The 11,487-nt window shown below is 33.0% G+C and overlaps 1 pseudogene; it reads right to left on the bottom strand.

Moving 5' to 3' along the window:
* Nucleotides 1–444: 444 nt before the first annotated feature.
* Nucleotides 445–2,639, bottom strand: LOC149560119 (cytochrome P450 76C2-like; annotated as a pseudogene).
* Nucleotides 2,640–11,487: the final 8,848 nt, after the last annotated feature.

The raw sequence follows: 11,487 nt of genomic DNA, 5'->3' as shown, positions 1-11,487 counted from the left end.
ATAAATGCAAACTCTAATAATCTATTAACTTTTATTTTGACTAAATTAAAATATTTATTTTAAAATTATAAAAAGAAAATTGGGCCTATATTTCTCCTTTAGAATTGAAGTATAATAAAAATGTAAAAATATGCCTTCAACTATGTCAGCGGTCTTATTCCTATTAGTTGGCAGAAATAAATTACCTTCTTCTTATAGTTTTCGTCGCATTAGGTTGAATAAGGTTTGTTTAATAGTACATTATGAAAGGATTTCAACTTGTTTGTCCGGAATTTATATCAAAGAGGAGAGCATATTATGTCAGTTTTCACCTTCTCGCGCTAGAATTCACTGTAACAGTTACTGAACTACAATATTTTTAATTCAAATTTGAATCTTTGTAAATACACACCGCGGAGATCTTTGTTTTACATCGGTAGTACTACTACTTGCAACTGTAAAATATCAGTCAATATCCTGCAAAAAAGATTGTGGCATCGAATAATTACTGTCGTGATTAGTCATGCCATCTTTTTTATTTGTCTCTGCTCGAGTTATGGTTCGAGAAGACTGAGTTTCTGACACACTACCCAAGTTCATAAAAAATATCAGAAAAAATTAATAGAACAATAATTACATTCTTATCTATTATATTTATTATATTTACTGTACATTTTTCAATTAGTAAAATAAGATTTATGCCAGAAAATAGTTCTTAAAAAAGATTTTTTCTTCTATAAATGACTTAAAAAATATATAGTCTAAAAAATTTTAAAAATGTATTGCTTCCTAAAAACAAATGGGAGGGGGTCAAACAAACCTAATAAACTGAAAAATAAAAAATTATTAAACTAACATATTTATTATTGAAAATAAAAATAATTATTTAAAAATATCTATACACTAAAAATTAGTGTAATTCAAAGTATTGACCTCTTCACATAGTATTGTGGTTGAGAAGTGATAATGCTATTAAGTCACCATAGCTCAAACACTTGTTGAACATTGTAATGGTAAGGTAATAGTCCTTAATCATTTCATATATATATATATATATATATATATTATAATTTGCTTGTCAAGACTAAAACATGCTCTGAGCGTAGGAAAAGCTGTCAGTGGCAAAGCTTTTTCTAGAGTAATAATATATGTGTCAGCCACGTCAATACCCGCCTCACTATCCAGAGGAATGGATCAGGTGAAAGCTTGCAGCAGTGATCCCACTACGAAAGGAATCAGTGGGTGTGCCAGAGAAAGCCCAATGCATATCCTCCTTCCTGCTCCAAATGGTATCAATTCAAAATTCTGCCCTTTGTAATCAATGTTGGATTCCATGAACCTGTCTGGATTGAAATTTAAGGGATCTTCCCACACACTCGGGTCTCTCCCAATGCCCCATGCATTCACAATCACTTGTGTATTCTCTGGAATTAGAAAACCACTAATCTCACAAGGCGCATCTGATTTTCTAACTATCAGTGGAAAATGAGGGTGTAATCTCAACACTTCCTTCACTACTGCTCGGAGATATGGGAGATTTGTTATGTCTGTCTCCTCCATTCTTCTCTCCAAACCCACAACATCATCAAGCTCCGCTTGGGCTTTTTCCATCAGTGTTGGTTTTCTCAGAAGCTCTGTCATCGTCCATTCAATTATTGATGAAGTTGTGTCGATCCCTGCAATGAACGTGTCCTGCCAAAGAAAAGGAATTTGGGCAATAAGCTTTATCTGAAAGTGGATGCACAATCAGCATCTCAAATAAGCTCATATGACCCAGAAGTTGAAACAGATGGACAGTGCATATATATATGGAGGTTTCATTTTTAGTAATATGAATTATTCATTTGGTAAGGGTCTACTAGTAGTTTGTTGGGCTTGTAGAGATATTGTATTTCCAAATTTCTGTACTGTTTGATAATAGCATGATGGCATTGCTATTATTCCATGTTAAAAAAAGGTTGTTTTATCAGTTCTATGCTGGATCTAATTAGGTGAAGTTTATAAAATGATTAGTTTGTTTGTGCCTGTAGGCACTGAGCACTGTGTGCTCTCTGCTTTGAAAGGATTATTGTATGAGTTGATATACAAGGTATTTAGCATAGTTATGACAAAGAAATACATGTTTCCTTATGCTGCAAATCTAAAAGGAGAACTTTTAATTGAAAAACTACCAATATATTTAGAAACGGAATTATTATTTGCAACCTTCTTGCCTATCTCAAACAAAATTAAATATCAAGTTAACATTTTCCTAATGTCAAATTATTACGGATAATATCTCTTACCATCATGACTGCTTTGATGTTCTCCAGAGTAAGTTGTGTGCCATCTTCTCTCAAGTCCAGCATTACATCCAGAAAACCCTTCGCTTCATTACCGTCCAGTGGCATATCAGCTCTTTGTGCTAGTCGCTCCTCAATGATTATGTCAAACATGTTATCGAAGCCTTGGGCCAAACTCTTAGCTGTAGCATTCAGCCCCTGAAGATCAAACCTCTCTAGAAATGGAAAAAATCCTGACAAATCAGGAACCCCTGCAGGAGCACCTGGTGGTAATGATAAACTCCTCCTCTTCTTCAGAAAAATGAGGAGTATGAGTAGTAGTACAACTCCTGCAGCTAGAGAGTATGATGATGAAGAAGAAACAGTGATTGAATTCATGGCAGAAAAGGATTTTACTGAATTTGTAGCTATGCGAGACAGAAAGCTTTGAACGGTCTCGTGCTCAAATGGGTATATAATTATGTAAAGGCACTCAATTATTGCATCTATCTATCAACTTTAGGTGTGGCATAGCCGAAAACCCAACAACTTTAAAGTACAAGATTATGGAACTGTGACAAAAGTATAAAATATTATCTTTGTACTTATGGTTTTGAAGAAAAACGGTATGTATCTTTTGAATTAACATTTGTGACCAATTTTGGAAAAGTGAAAAAAATAGAACGGACTTACAAATGATACAAAATATCATATCATCTTACAACTTTATTGAATTGTGGTCAAGCATAAAGTAAGACAAAATGTTATCTTTGTACTTTTGTTTGATAATGGGAGAAAATAGAATACCCAAACATATAGATTTAATACAGAAATAGAAGTTTAATATAAATATAATTTATTTATTAAAATTGTACTATTTTCCTTTTTTTCTTGCGAACAATCCTAATGATGAATAACTTCTCCTCTTGGTAACAACTCTAATGATAGATAACTTTTCCTCTTGCTAAGAATCCTATGATGGATAACTTTTCCTCTTCCTAACAACCCCTTATGGTGGATGATGAAATTTGATCCACAACATTGATTTAAAAGGATATACATAGATTTAACCAAAAGATTCAAATGCAACATTATAGGTTGTGGGACCTTAATGTATCTTATTTTAAAATGTTACTACAAAATAATGATAGTTTTCAAAACTATATAGCTTTAGAAAAATTGAGACATGAATTTAAACGTGCTTTTAAATTTTATTTAATTGTAATCTAAAAAATATTATACAATTCAAATTAATTTGTCATAGCATCAATTATGTGACTATCAAATCGTTTGGAAAGCTTTCATATATTTGTTTCCCAACACTATTAGAAACTCAAATAATTTGTACTAATTTCTCTCAATTAAATCCAATTGATAACATTATTCTTAATGAAATTATGACCTGCTTCCACAACTTTTGTTTGTAGGTGGAGTGGACATGTCAATAATATAAGGTGCTTTCTATTGAATGGTATTAATATCTTCATAATAGTTCTGATTTTTTCATGATAATCTTTGGAAGAGTCCTGGTTTGTATTTTCTATAGTAAAAGTGAAATTATTTTAATAGTGTTGGTAAACAGATTTGTCACTGTGATAGTTACTTTTGAGACTGACCCTGTCACCCTGTGAATAGTGATAACCGTGCCAATAGTTGGAGAGGTTGAAACCAATCATTACCAAATTACAATCTTCCTTTGTGTTTAGAGGAGCAGCTCCCTCGTAAGATAATTTATTTTTAAATAAAGATGATTAGAACCTAGAATATAGAAAGGAAACTATTGATAACAAATACACCACATGACTTCAATGTTTCCATAACATTTATGTCAACTGCGGATGAAGGCAAACAAGAACTATGCTTCAGAACTATCATTCACATAATGATAATTCAATAATTCATGAATACTTACATGATACCATGAAAATACACATATTGATGAATCAACACTTCAACAATTTAGATTTAGTAGAAAAAAGAATGGAAAATATACTTTCTTTTCTTTCTTAGCACCAAGAACATAAGAAATGACTAATTGAACAAAATTTGTACACAATTTGCAAAATTTGCCTTGTTACCAAAACATAAGTGTTCCTTCTCTCCAAGTCCAAAAATTCTCCTATAACAATGAGATTCAAGAATTTATATTATATTCTAGCATAATCACCTTCTTGGGTTCATAACTACTCAAAAAGTTAGAGTTTGAACTATTCTAAGAAGGTTTATAACAAACTCTAACTTTTAAAACTCCCACTTTTCATGTCTAACTGTCACTAATGGAATAAGAAGTAGGAGAAACTGAAGGAACCTTGCCTTTTACCTAAATTTTCTTCTGAAAGCCCTTTCAACTATATAGAAATGAAATAAAATAAGAATTCCCACACCCATGAACAACAATATAATTGATATCACCAAGGTCATCATGAAGAGTGCTTGAGTTGGAAAAACATATTTTTGTGGCATGTTGATTTGTAAAATAATGATTTAAGTGGCCACTCAATCTCTTGAAACTGCCTAGAAATCCCTTAAATGATTATCAAAACATGACGACCTCTCTCATTTCTAGTCCTCTTAGCAAGAACCAATATCGAGCTTATGCATTTCGTCATACAAATCATAGTTGACATTAACTCTATACTAATGACATCCAAAGCTTTCCTTACTTTTGTAGGTATTCACTTTCCATCAACTCTTGATATTCTTCCTCTATTAAAACATCCACAAACCATGAAATGGAGGTGGGGTTTGAGAATGTGTCTTTATAGACTTTAGAATTTTCAATGCTTGATACCACCTTGCTAAGGCATTACATCAAAAAGTTATTCTTCTTAGTTATATTGGTATCCAATTGGAGCCTTCACCACCTTCCATTCATTATCTAGCGATGATTGTTTATAAACAAATTGAATTTGATGATAATTTGATTAGCATATCGCATGTTCTCCCGATTATTTCACATCTATTTCCGAGTTTCCAATTTGCACACATGTCGCTCACTGTCCAATCGAGATAATATAATGTGGGATGCTCTTTACAATTACTTGAGTGTGTAATACCTTTCCAAATACATTCATTTTCAATGCTCCATACATAGCAGTCAATACAAGTTTTTTATCATTATTATTTAAATCAAGGTTGATGGAGAATTCTACCCAAACTAGTCACATGTGTTATCTCTTCCTCGAAACATGATGAAGTTAAGTTAGAAGATAAATCGTTATGTCAAATAGCTGGCTCACTTTGTTTTTCCTATGCCCTCCACTATTTTGAATGCTGCCAATTGGAGCTATGAGAGCATTCTGTTAAATAGTTCACATGCTTTTTTTTAATACTTGGTGTGGTCAATGTGAAGGGATTTTGAATTCTAGTTGTAGACACCCACAAATTGGCAAAAACCTAAATTACACAATTTTGATCAATCAATGCAAATTAAAAAGAAACTCAGAAGAAACACGACATACTTTCAAATCAAAAATCATAGCAGGTCATTAATTATCTACCAAATCAACAAGACCTATATCAACTTTAAAAGAGGAGATAAACAATTCAAATTCATAAAATGAAATTCAAAAAAGGAGGATGAAAAAGATAAAATTTTGATAATAAATAAGACATTTATTGAAACAATAAAATCATTTATCCTCGCAAAATTGAAAATCTCCCTTTTTCATTTTAAAAGAATTATTTATATCCTCAATTATCCTCAAAAACCAAGTCTATTTGACTCTTCCTCCCGGTCTCTTATGAGATATTTTCAATTTCGGTTTCACCCATCAGTCAAAGGTAAAAATCTTGATTCTCACCCTAACCCCTTCTAAAATCCTATAAATAGGAGGGAAATCCAAGAGCTAGAGGACCCAAGTTTTAGGCATCTACACTATAGGCACATTTTGTTTCATCATTTTAGCATTATCATTCTAGCAAGTTGATAGCATTTTAGCATTTTTTTAATGTTATTTAACATCATTCATTGTCTTTTAGTTCATTTCATGATCATTTCAAGACCATTCTAAGAGTTGTTTTCTACATACAATCTGGATTTTAGTCATAGATCTTGCATGTATTATTGTAGATCTACATTCTAAGCATACTCCCATTCCAAAACTATCATTAAGATGTTGGCGTAAGAGTTATTTGAGTAGTTGTAGTTAGGGAAATATGAGAGGCTCATATAGATTACATTCTAATGATTATATATTGGGTTTAGTCTAGTTCATTGTCAGTCCATCTACATTCTACATTAAGGTTTCATGAATACACAATTACACCATGTACAAATTGGTGCCCACCATGGGGCTTTAACACAAAGCCTCTCTATTTTTAAATCTTTTTAGTCTAATCTTTCATTTTTAGTATAGATCTATATTTTTTGCCATTTTCTTGTGCAGATCTGATCAATCACAATTTCTACAACACTTAGGAGGCCTCATATCAACAAGAACAAAATGCCAAAATCTTCCTCGAATGCACAAGGGCTTGATCTAAATCTTCTGACACTTTTGAGCTCTATTTTGACACTTTCAAGAGATATTTTGATGCTTCTATACTCTATTTTAATGCATTTAATCTTTTTGAAGCACATTTAACTATTTTTATAGCTCCTTTATGTAGTATAGTAACACATTTAAATCTTTATATAGTGCTTTTGAATGGTTCTGTAATGCATCTAGGAACTTCTACAACACATATGAAGCATCTCATAGTGCATTTTCTTTTCTTATAGTGCATTTACTAGATTAAATAGCATATACAAAGCTTTTTGTAATGCATATGAGTAGTCCTGTAATGTGTCTGGTAAAATTTACAATTTCCTTAATCTCTCTTCCAGATTTGAGTATCATTCATTTACAAGTCCCTTTTGTGCTAAAAAAGCTTCTTAGATTCTAGATAGTAAGCAATAGGAATGAAGACCCTCATAAATGCACCTAGCCTTTGCTAGCTTCAAATTATGTAAGTGAACCTTGGATCTAGTTGATTTAAAGTAGAGCATTTCTAAGTTCCAAACATAGCTTAATAGAAATGTTTGATCTTGTTGATCTAAAATAGAAGTAGACCTATGCTCTCAACTCCTTTGAGTTGATCAAAATGCTCAACCTTTTGTAAAGATCGGTCACAATTGAATGAGGAAAGAATCCACACATAGCCTAACTAGGAGCCCCTTTGTTTGTAATAGTATAAGGGCTGGTAATTCAAAACTTTGTGTTTATTGTGTTTGGGAAGTCAAAATAGAAGTGATATGCTCTCACTCACCTTGAGTGATCAAATTCCCAAACCTGTTTGTGATTTTCATTTCCTACTTTTTGCTAGGTAGGATTATCTTTCTATAGAAAGGCTACCTCCCAAGTTGCCTTAGTAGGGATGTTGAGAGTGATTTTCTCCCAATCTTACATTCCCAATTGAATGCAAGCCACCTATGTTCAAAACATAGCCTTCATCTAGTAGTCCCATAAGGAATTGCATCAAAACTCCTTAGCATTGGTGGGAAGCTCTCTATCACAAGAGAGGTAAATCTGAACATATTTGTTGGAATATGATTAAAAAAATCATTGTTTAGGAATGATGAAGATGATAAAGAATGCTTTCAATCATTGTTTTGTCATTGATGTCAAACCTTCTATTTTCTAGAATGACAATTGCTTATATGATGCAAGTACTATCACTTAGTTGATTAATGAGTAGGAGTTAATTAATAAGAGGTAGAAAAAGCACCTAAGGGAAAGGTTGAGTTATGTTGTTTGTAATGAAGTATAAGGATCAGCTAAGACATTGATGAAATGATGCATTGATAACATATTATACAATACAGAGGTTGGACACACTTAGAAACATTAGACGGATAAATTAAAACAAGGTTTATTGCAAAGCTTAACTAAGTTCATTAGTGAGTGTGAATCAAGCTAGGTCAAGCCAAGAAAATTTTCAGTTAGAGCTAAGAAAATTCAAAATCTAGTGTGTGCCAAGTCAACTTCAGGTGCCAAGTGAAATTCCTTCAGGTGTTGAGTGAAGTTCGAGTACAGAGAATCAGTAAAAGTTAATAGATGTTGAGTGAATACATAGTAGGTGTCGAGCATCAGTAAAACATAGTTGATGTTGAGTAACATAGTATGTGCCGAGTTCTTGCATTATTTGAAAAGTCAAAGATTTGCCAGATCAAAGATGATAAGGTTGTTACATTGAATTTTGTGAACCAGGTGGAAGATTAGGATGATGAGGTGGTGTCACATAGTTTTATGCTAACTATTTTTAGGGGAATGCAAATGGATTTATCATGAAGTTTATAGAAGAAACAATTTGGAGGGAAAGCTACATTGTATCTTTCCAAAGTAAATTCACGTTATGAGCAGGAAAAATTGAGTGAGAAAATGAATTCAAGACTTCTACATAAGGAGTTATAGGTCAAAGATCGAAGTGTGGTTAAAGGGTGTCTGTAAGAGGTAGAGTATTGGTAAGTGTGAAGTGTCAAGGAGAAGACACGGTGCGGAAGAATAGAGCATAGAGACTCTGATTCGATCAAGTGACCACAAGAAGGAGATTGCATTGGCATAAAGAGTAGAAGACTCAAGGAGACAAAACTTGTAAGGGTGGAAAAGTTGTTAGAACTACTATGGAAGGAAGCTAAGAAAAGAATGACCTAAATTGTGATCTAATATCTACAAGGTTGGGTTGTAAGTTGTATCAGGTCAAAGCTTTCTAATACTCTCTAGCAATTGTATTAGATAATGGAAATCCTAATGTGATAGGTTAGATTAACAGCTACATGGAAGATCCTTTAACAAGGTGATTGGAAATCCTATGGACTTATGTTGGTCTAGCAACCATTTGTAAATATTTTAATAGGGTGACATTCAAAGTTGAATGTTCTAAAGTCCTCTAACAAGGCACTCTCCTAATAGGGTGTTGAAATCCTTTAACTAGGTCACATCTAACAATGTGTTGTAGCCTTTAATAGGGCATCACTTTAGAAGAGTGAGAAAGAAGGTAGCATGTTACTGGTGGTTTACCAAATTGGGTTTCCACATCAATATTTTTATTATGTGTTGATTTCATGCGATTCATTACTGTATATTGATTTACAGTAACTTGCTAGGATAAAGATTCAAGCTTGGATACATTGTAGTGTGAATGGGCTCACTATAAATAGTGAAAAATTTTGATTGGACAATATTGGACCTTGAATAATTGATTCACCTTCCCCCCCTTTTAGTTATTCTAAAAGAATTCTAACAATTGGTATCAAAGACATCTGCTGATTTAGTTTTAAGGTACTAGCAGAATGAAGATCAAGATGTCCAAGAGAGATGTATGGTAAGCTTCCCATCACCCAAAAATTTAGGTTAATTCTACCTTGAACTAGCTAGGAGAGGGTGATAGCCTATCAGTGCCAATACACCTATCACTGCAAACCAAGGGGCAGCCATAATTGTTCTGGCAAGGTATGGCATAAAATTGACAACTAGGGTAGTAGTAATTCTATGCAAGGTTAATACCTAGTAGGTAGTATGTGAAGAGCTTTGGGTTTTAACAGGGGAAGGTGGTCTACTTAGGATTTTCTTTTCATCTTTCCACTTAGGAATATCTAGGATAGAAAAACCAAGTTCTCCGAGTTTATCAAAAATAGGGTCTTGCCCATCCTATTCTTTGGTACTTTTGAGGAACCTTGTTTGTTTCAAGGTGCTATCTTAGTTTTATCTTTGAGCTTCATGTCTCAACTGTCTTTTTGCCTTTCAAATGTCTCTCTTCTAAATAACTCTTTCTAATGTTTTAGCTCTAGATTTTTCTTATTCCAATATTTGGCTAGCATTCCTATAGTGTTCAACATTCCTCTTATTTCTCCAAACAAATGTATTGAGAGATGAAATTACGTCTTCTTATTCATCTTCAAAACCAAGATTATGTTGGAGCACTGGGACAATATTTTCATGACGTAGTACCATTTTCCCTAATGTTATAAGATCTTATTGTTGGATAAAATTATCCAACTGTGTGTTGTCTTCGATGTTACACAAAAGTCATAACAGTTATCTATCAACATCTATCAAGCTTAGTTGGTTTGCAAGATAATTTATAGTGTCTACCGAGCATTCCTATACTTTACCTTGTGTAGATAGTGTTTGCTGAGCTCACTCCATCATCAAAAGAAATATGGGAGAAGACAATTTATACCAAGCTCTCATGGCCAGCAAAGGAAAGTTAGTGTTTACCGCGTTCACTCAGTAACCAAAGGATTTCACAAAATTCATAGTGTTAATTGAGCTTTAGACGGTTAACTCGGGAAATCATTTCTAGAACAGTGTTTACCGAGCAAGGTTGGCCAGTGAAGGAATTTTTTAATTTATAATTTAAGGCTTAATTATTTTAAATATTATTTCTAGTCCACTAAGGTATTGATTATAGATGATTGTAACTTGTAATTGAGCTGACTTGATAATCTGAATAGTATATATGAAAGATCAAGTTGTGAATTTTGAGTGTGAGAAGTGGATTGGGTATGATATGAATGTGAAGATTAATTGATTGTTTGTGAGAGTGAATTTTGAAGGATGGTCAGAGATCATTGAGGAGTGGTGAAGTTATATTCAATCAAAGAGGATCTAATGGTGCAGAACAGAGATTTGTAATCAACAATTTCAGTTGCATCTCATTCAGGTCATTTCATTGTTACTTTCTAACCATTGTAGAAGTGATTCCAAAATCTCTTAACAGATTTGGTTTAACAGTCATTTTGTAAATCCTCTAACAAGGTGATAATTTTATTGAATTATTCTAAAGACCTCTAATAAGGCCACTCCTAGTAGGGTGAATAAATCCTCTAACAAGGTATCACCTAATAGTGTGTTTTTGTAAACCTTTAATAGGGTTGGCTCCTAATAGGGCTCACTTTAGAAGAGTGAAAATCAATAGCCAATTACATTGGTGGATTTTACCATATTAGGTTTCGATGTTAAATCTGGTGTCTCTTGTGTTCATGATTTTACTTTTATGGTTACAAGTTATTTTTATGCATGTTAAGATCCATTAAAGTTAGCATTCACTGCATTAACTGAGTTACAACATTTTATGAATGTTTACCAAGTGACAATAGTAAGCAATCTATTTGACATATAAGGAATCTATGTATTTGTTTTTGTGGTAACTGATTCACCCCACCCCCCGCGCTCAATTACTCCATCTACATTTCCAACAATTTTTATTAGAGCATTTGGTGCTTGTAGGAAAAGGTTTCAAGGACCTAAGCTAAATATCAAGA

This window comes from Cupressus sempervirens, chromosome 4, assembly GCF_028749045.1.
Source record: "Cupressus sempervirens isolate cs-2001-9-10 chromosome 4, ASM2874904v1, whole genome shotgun sequence".
NCBI classification, from domain to species: Eukaryota; Viridiplantae; Streptophyta; class Pinopsida; order Cupressales; family Cupressaceae; genus Cupressus; species Cupressus sempervirens.
Note: the sequence above shows the minus strand (reverse complement) of the source record. Positions and strands in the feature narration are given on the sequence as shown.